The 12,315-nt window shown below is 34.8% G+C and overlaps 1 protein-coding gene across 1 annotated transcript in view; it reads left to right on the forward strand.

The window, feature by feature from the left end:
- The first annotated feature begins 5,630 nt into the window (after positions 1-5,630).
- The window catches only part of LOC144971921 (uncharacterized), a 10,886-nt gene continuing 4,201 nt past the window's right edge, over positions 5,631-12,315 (forward strand). Inside the window, exon 1 of the mRNA XM_078913001.1 lies at positions 5,631-5,698. The gene's annotated coding sequence lies outside the window, so the exon portion shown is untranslated. The remainder of the gene's footprint in view (positions 5,699-12,315) is intronic.

Raw genomic sequence — 12,315 nt, forward strand, 5'->3', positions numbered from 1 at the left:
AGTAGAAATTCACCAATTTATGACTCATTGTTTCTACAAATAGGTACACGTGTTCAGCAATAACAACAACTACAACAACACCACCACCACCACCAACAACAACAGCAACAACAAAGACATACTGGACACATCAATCATCACATTCTGTTGACTATGATGAGGAAGAGGAGAAATGAAACGACAATGGAAAGATTTCGTGGCATCTTTCTATCCAATGAAATGTAATTTTCCTCCAGTTTGCGAAGGTTGGAGCATACCTTTTCCAGCCTTCCCTTGTTATATCATTGATTGCCTCGTCAGTGGTAGTAAATTTGATGTTCCAGTTCTCAATCTTTCCCTTTACTTGGGTCCAAATGAGCTCGATTGGATTGCGTCACAGTGATATGGGGGAAGTCGCTCAACCTCGTGCCAAAACTCCTTGAATAGGCAGTCTGGGTTGTTTCTTTTCCCTAGCATATAGTTGGGCCTTTGATAAATGGTCAGAATAATATGTAGTGCTGTGTCATTGAAACCATGAAATCATATCAGTTGTTGCGAAGTTGGAGCCTTGAAGTGATCATGGACCACCGAATGGTAGTGTTGTCCAATGCAACACAGCTGGGTGCTTCGAGGAAAGGCAGCAAACGGTTCTTTAGCCAGTCTTCAAACACCTATGTATTGACTCCAGACTGATAGTCACTACCTTCCAAATGATGCAGAAAAGAAAAAAAATGGTACGGCATTCTTCTAAATACCCAGTATCTTCACCATCTGCAAGGATATGAATATCAATGTAAAAAACCCATGAGACTTTTTCTACCCTAATTATCAGACGTCCATTCATTTGTCGGATGTATATTTACGGTCACCCAGCTCCATACATCTTTGGATGATATCCATATCAAATTTGTCTTGAATCCTTTTCCTATCACGTCGTTCTACACTGGTGATCTCTCTGCCGTATTTCGATAACCATCATAAATTTCCGTATCGTATCGTATAGTTCAAAAGCTTATATATTATTGTTTTAAAAGCTTTTAAATGCTCTGTGAAACGTTCGTGCATACATGACATTTTTCAAAGTTATATAAACAGCATTCATTGTTAATTTTATTTATATTGAGTATATAATCAGTATTTCAAATGATTAAAAACTAGAAATTCCATATCGGTAATTGCGACATAGTGTATAATATGCAATAAATATGGAATAATATGCATAATATGCAATAATCATAAATTCTAAATTTACGGCAAACTACATAAGTTATAATGTTATAGTAGTTAAAGCGAATTGTTTTAATTCGGAAACAAGTATGACGTGAACTCATAATCAATAGCCAGAAATACGTGTCAACACGAGATTTTTTTGAAAAACGATGAATTCATCTAATACTTTGTGGTGCGTAACTTGTTTTCATTTTTTACAGTGTAAAATCTCAAATTTTATGACAGCGGTTTAAAAGTAGTTTTTATAGGTCTTAAAGAAAACCTTTTTGATATGACATCAACACAGTTCAAAATCTAGAGTCAGTTAAGACAAATTGATTTTAATGTTGACACACATTTTTACCACTTTTGATATAGGAACTGCTGAGAAAAAACCCCCAGAAAAACACGCACCATTAATAAAAAATCTGACTATAGTTCATTCTGAACATTTTTTTGAATACAAAGTTATGTTATCTGTTAACTGATTAAGAATATGAACCCACTCGAAATTTAAGATCATCTCAGTCCCAACTTCTAAAGTTACCATCTCAAAATCCACTTTCGGTATAAAAAAAAAGCCTTTTCATCCATAGCTCCACGCCTATGGAACGCACTTAGTCCTCGGACAAAGTCCTGTGAAAATTTATCATCTTTCAGGAAATGTCTGAAGACTGAGTTGTTCCGTGAGGCTTATTTTTCATAAAATAGATGTTGCTTAGGTTTTGTTTTTGTATTCATGCTTATTATGTAGTGTCGTGATTTTATAATTATAAATGTATTATTTACTTACTATTTACTTATCGATTTCTGACACCAATGTTAGATTATCCTACCAATGTAAATCCCATAATTGTCACTATATCACAACTACCTTTACAAGATAAAACGATTTTAATAACACGTTTCATGAATTCCTTCAAATTTGCACATAATGTCTCTGGAGGGCAAGGGCTGATTATGATGCAGATAACAGATAGACATATTCTCCTGACTTCAAAGTTTAAAAAATCAATGATCTTAAGAAAGTGGAAGTATCATGAGGAAATTAAATAATCGTTGGTAGGGAGATAGGCAATTTTCATGGGAGACTAGCAAAAAGATTTTTTATCAGATTACAGAGCATGCGAGACGCTATTATTGATTTCTTTTGTAATCATCTTCTCTGATCCCTCTTGATCTCCCGTCCTTACACGTTGGGATTTTTACGCGGGTCGGGACTGGCGACTTGTTGGCGCCACTGATCCGTGCGCTCAATCTGACATAGTCAAGGCTTTAGCATCTGTCAATAAAATGTCATGTGCCGAGCCAACGGATATATATATATATATATATATATATATATATATATATATATATATATATATATATATATATGTCGGTGATGAAATCGCTTCAGGACTAAAAAAAACAAACAAAAAACAAAAAACAAAAAACAAACAAAACAAACAAAACAGAACAAAACAAAAGCATAAAACAAAAAAATAAACAAACCAATATATAATAAAAATGTATTTCTAATTTCAACAATTTTGGGAGTAGACATATAGTTCTTGGCATCAAATCTATTGTAAATTACGCTGATTCAAGAATCGGAAATCAAAACAGCGGAAATTCGAAAAAATTGTCCACTTTTTTATCCTCCACGCCTCCGATAGCCGATCGCCTCGAAAAATACTAAACACGGCGGAATTTGCGAGCAACCGACCGTCCCTGTGCTTGTCGCCCAGTTCTTTAGCCATGCACATTGCGATTTCACTACGATTTACTTCAGCCGTGCCTGTCCCCAGAGCGTCACAAGTAAAGAACGCCACGTGTATAGCCCTTTTAGACTATTTCCCGGTAATCTAACAAAACACATTTGACGCATTTAAAAAAAAACTAAATTGCTATCTGATAAAAAGATATTCAGCATGTCAAAAAGCCTCAAACCTGAGACGCTTTTGAAAACTGTTTCTCAAGCTGAGAGCCATTTTAACCGTTCGATTTTATGATTACTGGCTAAAATTGTATACAAGTGTTTTATCGGAGTATAACCGTTTTTTTATCCAAAGTATAAGCAGGCTATCCTGGATAGATAACAATCGATTGGAATTGAAATTCTACTGGAGAAAGATGTTTGATCCACTTAAGTGGAAACTATTATTTGCTATTTATTGGGTTATTGGGAAACTTTGCTATGTTACGTCTTGTCTTTTAACAAAATTCAGGGAATGTTTAGTTAATGAGAAGATAAACAACAATTCTTGTAAAACACTGTCTCTGGTATTGTTTTTACCTCGATAAGACACTTTGCATTACAAAAAAGAAATAGAATCAGGTGTAAATGAGCAACGGATAAACTCTGATGGATATTGTAAATACATATAAAAGGAGGGCGCCTCCATACACTCTGCCTAAAAATAAAGAGAGCATTGTGAAACGTATTAAGCATATGAATCCAAATTAATTTGTTATATAAATGTTATTAAATATTATTACAAAAACATTTTGTCAACTTATTTCAGTTACATGCGTTTTCATTTTTTTAGAACAGGAACAATAAGTATTTGGTTCTGATACATTTAGATTTAAATAATTAAACACGAAACTTCCACCAACATTTAGGTTTAAATAATTAAACACGAAGCTTCCACCAACATTTAGGTTTCAATAATTAAACACGAAACTTCCACCAACATTTAGGTTTCAATAATTATACACGAAACTTCCACCAACATTTAGGTTTAAATAATTAAACACGAAACTTCCACCAACATTTAGGTTTAAATAATTAAACACGAAACTTCCATCAACATTTAGGTTTAAATAATTAAACACGAAACTTCCACCAACATTTAGGTTTCAATAATTAAACACGAAACTCCCACCAACATTTAGGTTTCAATAATTAAACACGAAACTTCCACCAACATTTAGGTTTAAATAATTAAACACGAATCTTCCACCAACATTTAGGTTTAAATAATTAAACAAGAAACTCCCACCAACTAGTTCTAATAAAATACAGATTTGTTAAAAATTACTCTCAACTGGAAAACCATGGGTTTATGGTTATTTTAAACGATCGACATTTAAATAAAGAATTTTTGGGACCAAAATGAGAAAAAAAAATATGTAAGAATACGCTAGTATTCAACAGCAACACAACATTGACTAGATTTTCAACCAAATTTTTTCTTCCACAGAACAAGATGGATGTCTTTCACTTATCAAGAATGGCCATATATTCAATCTATCTATAATAAATTCTCATAATCTCTCGGTTTGATCATTTTTGACATGTTGGGATTCATCTTAATCTATAGATTTGATGTTACAAAAGGTCAGGTTTATAACGTTTTCGGTACAAAAAGACATCGATGATAGGTAATTCAATTAAATATAGAAAATAAGTTGTGTCTTATTTTCTTAGTTTCCTTGAGTTAAGTAATCAGAAATGAGAAGAAAATTAATATCAAGTCTGACGTGAAAAGAATAGCTGGAGTTAATTCTCAAACCGTGAAGATATTATAGTAGTGGGGATACAGTTGATAATTATCCAAATCTAAAGGTGTCAGAGCCAATTGGATGGAGAGATAAAGAAATGTAGTAAAAGATTAATTTGTTTAGTGTTGTCTCCTTTTATTTGAGTCACATTTTTACTTTATTTATCTCTGAAACTTTGTCGATGCTGTTTTTTATACTTTGAAAAGCTATTCCAGTTATTCTTTTGAGACTAAACATCGGTCTTTTTGGATTATATTTTATTATTTGACCCAGAGGAACTGAAGAAATCTAAATACTTTCATATTTTCTCAAAACAGATTAATATTAATGTCTTTTTATAGCGTTAAAATGACATTTTGGCGTAGACTCAAATATTGTGATGTTGTAAAATGTTTTTTTTTCTGGTAAAAAATAAAGAAAGAAACAACAACTAAAAAGAGTAAAACAAAAAAAAAAAAAAAAACAAAGATAAAAGCAAACCGAAAAAAAAGAAAGAAAAAAAAACAACAAACATACAAAACATTTTTAAAAATTGCGGTAGTCCTGGTCTTAGAATTAACCTATGTGCTTTAAACAATGTGCTTTATAACCGGCTTGTCTTTATCAGGTGATGCTTTTGGTCGGCGTGTAGATGTGAGATAACAATCTCTATTTCGAACGGGAATAATTATTGCGAATAGGGTTAAAAATTCAGAATTTGAAAAGAATTCTGATATATGAATTGATCCTTTTTTTTTTAATGCGATCCATCCGACAAAACACCTCAATCAATCAATGTTTTCCTTTGATCAAGAAAATGAAACCGCTCCAAGTGGGAGAATGATTATAGTAATTGCTAGGTTCAATAACGATTATCTTGGCAGTAAATGTCGAAGGAAAAGATCAAAGGCATTCGATTCGATTTATTTTTATGAAACTTTTTATATGAATAGTGTCATAATATACATTACAGACTTCAATCATCAAATCTTAACATTAACTTGTTGAATAAGATAGAGGAAACGTTTAGCTTCCATTCTGGGTGCGTTGTCTGTATATTTCATTGGTCTGTCAAGAAAACAATGATTATTGTATTTTAACGCAGCTCCAAATAAATATGCAAATCGTCTTACTGATACTACTACTACTACTACTACTCCTACTACTACTACTACTACTACTACTACTACTACTACTACTACTACTACTACAAACTACTACTACTACTACTACTACTACTACTTATTTATACTATTATTATTATTATTATTATTATTATTATTATTATTATTATTATATATATACTATATACTACTATACTACTACTACTACTACTATACTATACTACTATACTACTACTACTACTACTACTACTACTACTACTACTACTACTACTACTACTACACCTACTACTACTACTACTACTACCGTTACTAATTCTACTACTACTACTACTACTACTACTACTGCTACTACTACTACTACTACTACTACTACTACTACTACACTACTACTTCTACTACTACTACTCTACTACCACTACTACTACTACTACTATACTACTACTACTACTACACTACTACTACTACTACTACTACTACTTCTACTACTACTACTTCTACTACCACTACTACTACTTCTACTACCACTACTACTACTACTACTACTACTACTACTACTACTACTACTACTACTACTACTACTTCTACTACTGCTGCTGTTGTTACTACTACTACAAAAACAACAACCATCAACACCATAAAGCTGCTGCTGCGAGAAAGTGAAAGATTTGAGACTCTTTGACAAGTGAAGGTCACATGTTTTGAATAATAATTAAAGTAAGAGCATTTGGTCAAAAAATAAAAAATAAAAACTGATTTTGTCAATATATGAATATTTGCACAAAGAGCTTGAGCTTTTTAGTATAGAGAGAATTATCCACCAAATGTGCTTAAAGTGCTTTACAGGGGTCCCTAGTCAATCAAAAAACTCAATCTGTAAGATAACATCAGACGCCTGTTCGATGATATTACACTTTTTCTGACATAGACAACGACGTTAAGGTACTCATTTTACACATAAGAACGATGAGGGAAAATGCGTAATGAGCCTTTTCCAAGGAATCAACTAGGAGCCACTCAGAGCGGAGCTTGAACCCAGGCTCTTCCGATCCGAAGACGAGTGCCATACAACTAGACCACATAGACGCATCTAAACTTAAACTTCTAAGACAAAATTAGTGTTTAAGTTTGTAGTGAAACATTTACCGCTGCGGCTGATATTTTTTAATGAAATTATTTCTCCCAGCATTCATCTTTATCCAATTGGATTCACTAGTCTGATGTCACGTCGTCCAGCAACGGCGAGCCGCCTGGTTCTAAACAAAGAAAATGGGTACTTTTTATTCTTCATGCTGGCTAGATCTTTTCATACGTCATGTGATCAGAATGTATAAAAGTCAAGACCTGATCATATTTATAATGTGTTTCTCCTCTGGATACACTTTTATGTTCGTCAGAGAAATATTTCATAAGGGTGTCCGCCATTGTTCCGAGAGTTTAGAGCCAGTTACTAAGTTGCCCTGACTGTTGAAGCCTATTACAATTTCTGAAAGTTTTCAGTTAGAGAAGTAATGTGATCCGGGCATCAATGGTTAAAACTACGGGTTCTATCTTCAGGTTAGAGTAAATATGAACTCCAACTTTTAAGGATTAAGCAGTAATGTCTCCAAAATATTCACCTATTTTCTTGTTTCTATTTGGAGTTTGTTCCTAGCTTTATTTTACATCTAACTATTGTACCTCTCAATATAATGTGTAAGAAATAGGGGACGAGTGGTTAAAACATTACAATGTGACCTTTCCGGGTTCGAGCCCTATTTCAGGCACTCTCATTTTTTCCTCCCTAGGCAAGATAATTAAGCCACAATTTGATCACTTTGGACTGCGTGGATGACTCCTGCTGACACCAAACGTTGTTTATTTGATGGATTATCTATGTTCTACGGCCATCTACCGGTGCCTCGAGCGGAGGGGAGGATGTACTTTTTAAAATCTTGCTTAAAGATCAAGTTCGTAAAGAAATAAAAATCTTGGTGTTTGATTTGTAATGGACCGTTTAAGAAGAAATAATGTCTCTATCGAAATAATAATAATAATAATAATAATAATAATAATAATAATAATAATAATAATAATAATAATAATAATAATAATAATATATATAATAATAATAATATAATAATAATAATAATAATAATAATAATATAATAATAATAATAATAATAATAATAATAATAATAATAATAATAATAATAATAATAATAATAATAATAGTAATAGTAATAATAATGATGATGATGATGATGATGATGATAATAATAATAATAATAATAATAATAATAATAATAATAATGATAATAATAATAATAATAATAATAATAATAATAATAATAATAATAATAATAATAATAATAATAATAATAATAATAATAATAATAATAATAATAATAATAATGCATGGCGTTTATATCGCGCATTTTTATCACTTTGTGGTGCTCATTGCACGTTACAAGTAAATATACAAAAGTTACATAATATATAAAATGTATCATCATCATCATTGCCTTTTTCACCCTGGGTCAGGGTATAGGCCACAGACAAACAGTTTCCATCCTTCTCTATCCTGAGCTATCTTTTTAATCTCATTCCAGGTCTTACCACTTCTCTGTATATCAGCTTCTTTAATTCTTCTCCATGTTCCTCGTGGCCTTCCCCTTGATCTTCTGCCCTGAGGGTTCCAGTCCAATACTTTCTTTGTTATAGTGGAGTCGTTCTTTCTAAGCGTGTGTCCAATCCACCTCCATCGTCTTCTTCCTATTTCCTCTCCCACTGGTTTCTGCTGTGTTCTTTTCCATACTTCTTCATTTTTTATTCTATCCATCCATTTTATTCTGAGTAGCTTACGCATGCACCTGTTTACGAAAATCTGTACCCTCCTTATACATGCCTGTGATGCGTTCCAAGTTTCACATCCATACAGTAGGACAGACTTCACATTTGAGTTGAAAAGTCTAAGCTTTAGTCGAAGGGAGATATCTTTAGGTCTCCAAACTCTGTTCAAAGATGTGAATACAGCCTGTGCCTTTCCTATTCGTGCTTTCACCTCTGCTTCCGTGCCTCCATCCTTGTCAATTATACTTACGAGATAGCAGAAAGTGTCTATATCTTCGAGTTCCTGATCTTTTACTTTGATCTGCTCCCTTTGACGCGTACATATCCCCAAGACCTTTGACTTTTCAGGGTGAATTCTTAGATCAATTGATTCCGAGAGGCTGTTTATAATTGTGGTTTTTGCTTGCATCTGGTCCTGGGTGTGGGGCAAAAGAGCCAGATCATCCAACTGTGTCCAGGGGGTCCACTGTATCCCATTTCTTCTCCCTTTGGAGGTTTCCTTCATTAGCCAATCAATGGCAAGGATGAACAGGAATGGTGAGAGCAAGCATCCCCGCTTGACACCAGTCTTGATTTCAAAGCTGTCAGTAAGCTGATCTTCATGTACAACCCTGCAACTTGATCCTTCATACATTTCCTTAATGAGGTTTACTATCTTTTCAGGGAGTCCATAATGTGCCAGAATTTTCCTCAATGTTGCTCTGTCAATACTGTCGAAAGCCTTCTCGTAATCCAGAAAGTTGACAATAAGAGGAGTGTTCCATTCTATAGACTGTTCCACTATGACTCGCAGAGAGGCAATCTGGTCGGTGGTTGAACGGTTTTTCCGACAACCTGCCTGTTCGTCCCGCAGTTTAGCATCTGTTGCACTCTTAATTCTCTCTAAAACAATATGGTTGAAAACCTTTCCTGGGATAGAAAGAAGAGTGATGCCTCGATAATTATTACAATTACTGAGGTCCCCTTTCTTTGGAAGCTTGATAAGATGTCCTTCCTTCCAATCCTTTGTGAATATCCTGTCATTCCAGATTCTCTCAAACAGTGGGTGCAGGGCCTCAGCATTTCTTTCAGCATCAACTTTTAGAGCCTCCGGTGGAATCTGGTCTGGTCCAGCAGCTTTCCCCCTTTTCATCTTGTTAATGGCACCCACAATCTCTGCTATCGATGGTGGATCACAGCTAATTGGTAACTCATTCCTTGCAGGCAAAATTTCTGGCTGGTTGTCTGGTGGCGGTCTGTTCAGAAGGCAGTTGAAATGTTCCCTCCATCGTTCAGATTGAGCCTCTTTTCCAAAAAAAGTTTTCCCATCTTTGTCTTTTACTGGTACCTCTGGTTTCCCATATTTTCCAGCAAGTGTCTAGGTAGTTTGATAAAGGATCCTCATGTGTCCTCCTGTCGCTGCTGCTTCTGCTTTCTCTGCAAGTCTGTTCATGAATGCTTCCTTGTCTTTCTTCACAGATCTTTTGACTTCCTTAGCTATGGCTTGATACTGCTCTTGTGCATTCAGTCTTGAAGCCCTTGTTCGGCTTGCGTTCACTTGTTCATTCCTTGTTCTCCTCTTTTCAATAAGGTCCAAGGTGGTTGGACTTACTCATTCTTTATGTTCCGATTTCTTTACTCCCAATACCTCGTGGCAAGTTTTTATGTAGACTTCCTTGATCTTTGCCCAATGTGACTCTACATCTATGTCCTCCTCGAACTCAGTAAGCGGTTGGAATCTATTACTCAATTGTAGTTTGAATTCCTCATTCTTTTCTCCATCAAGTGCATTCACTCGAATTTTCTTCTTGTATGTGATCTGGTCCCATGTTTTCTGAGTTGGAGCTTAAGCTTTGCCAATAGCAGGTGGTGGTCTGATCCAACATCTGCCCCTCTCCGTACTGTCACATCTTCCAATGAACGCTGAATCTTCGAGAGATACAAAAATGATCAAATTATTCTCTGTCACACCATCTGGTGAGACCCAAGTTACTTTGTGGATCTCTTATGGGGGAACATGATCCTCCAATCACCAAACTGTTGAATGCACAGAAATTTGCAAATCTCTCACCATTATCGTTCATTTCTCCCATGCCATGACGTCCCATGATACCTTCATAACATAGTTATCCTGTCCCACTTTAGCATTAGCATCTCCCATCAATATGTTGATGTCTTTCCTTGGCAACTTGTCAATGACTTGTGTAGCAGACTATAAAATGTATCTTTGTCCTCATCTGTTGCATCATTTGTTGGGGCAGTAGATCTGTACAGTGTTCATGCTGATCTTCTTACTCCGTGTTGTAAAGGACGCCATGATGACCCTTTCTCCGTGTTGTTCCCATCCTCTCAGTGACTTCTGGGCAAACTTGCTTAGAATTATTCCTACTCCCTATGTATGAATCCCGTCCCCTCTCCTGAATATAAAATCTTCTCCCCAGACTTGAGGTGTTTCTGTCCGGATTGTATCCAGTGGGTTTTGCTTACTCCAAGTATATGTAGCCTGTATCTTCTCATCTCAGTCACAACTTGAGAGCTTTTTCCTGCTTCATACATGGTGCGAACGTTCCACGACGCAATTCGAAGCTGCTTATTTGGCGAAGACGTCATCGGGTCAGCAGAGTCCTTTTGGCTTTGTCTGTTGTCCTTCATAAATTCTGTAATTCCAGAAACTCTTCGGTCGCCCAAGCTAAAAAAAAAGGATTTGGTTTGTCTGTCTGCGTTTCTGTATCGGTTTGAGTTTAACGGAAAGGGGTGTTAACCCTTTGCCAACCCCCAACCTGGAGGACCAGGTGACTCAAAGATGGGGGAATCACATACCATTAGTCGCCTTTTACGACACGCTGGCTTGGCGTTGGGCTATTCTTGACCCTCTCAGTTGAGGGACCCCGGACACCACACGGGGTATAAAATGTATACCACAATGATATCAATGGCAGCAGTGTAAATTAGACACGAGCAAAAATCGTTGAAAGTCCGAAAAAGATAAAAACAACTCACGTAAGACAAGTAGTGTAAACATTGATTCCTTTTTTTGTAGACTAAAATTCGTTGTGTGCATTTTATTCTCTCATAGATATTCAAAATGTCTCAGTCGTATAAAATAGCAAAGTATCACGGTTTGATTGATATAAATATCCAGTTGGAAATACAACGAGAGCAGGCACAGTGAAAACATCCAATTTATGAGCACAAAACACAACGTCTGCCTGCTCGGCTTGTTACACAATGTATGTGTTAAATTCCAAAGCAAAAGTTTCAAAGTTTCAAAGTTCATTTAATCTTAGGCTTTCGCCAATCATTCATACAATTTGATGACAACATACATGAAAGTAAGAAAAAAAACGGTAAATGGAACCAAAAAATAAAATGATACCATTAATAACCACAAAAATACAATGGTAATACCACAACCACAACCAATAATAATAATAATAATAATAATAATAATAATAATAATAATAATAATAATAATAATAATAATAATAATAATAGTAATAATAATAATAATAATAATAATAATAATAATAATAACAGAAACACAACAGCAATAATATCTAGTCTTGTTTTTGTAAATGAGGACCACGCTTATACCCCATTTGTTGACTGATGGAAATTATATGGTAAGTCTGTTTTGGATAATAAAGTTATTGACATTTAGTAACACTAGATCTAACAAAATGCTCTGGTCTGGGTGATCTTTATCCTCATTTACTCGGGGAAATTC

Source organism: Berghia stephanieae, chromosome 4, assembly GCF_034508935.2.
Source record: "Berghia stephanieae isolate SIO BIC M18660-M18661 chromosome 4, UCSD_Bste_1.3, whole genome shotgun sequence".
Taxonomy (NCBI): Eukaryota; Metazoa; Mollusca; class Gastropoda; order Nudibranchia; family Aeolidiidae; genus Berghia; species Berghia stephanieae.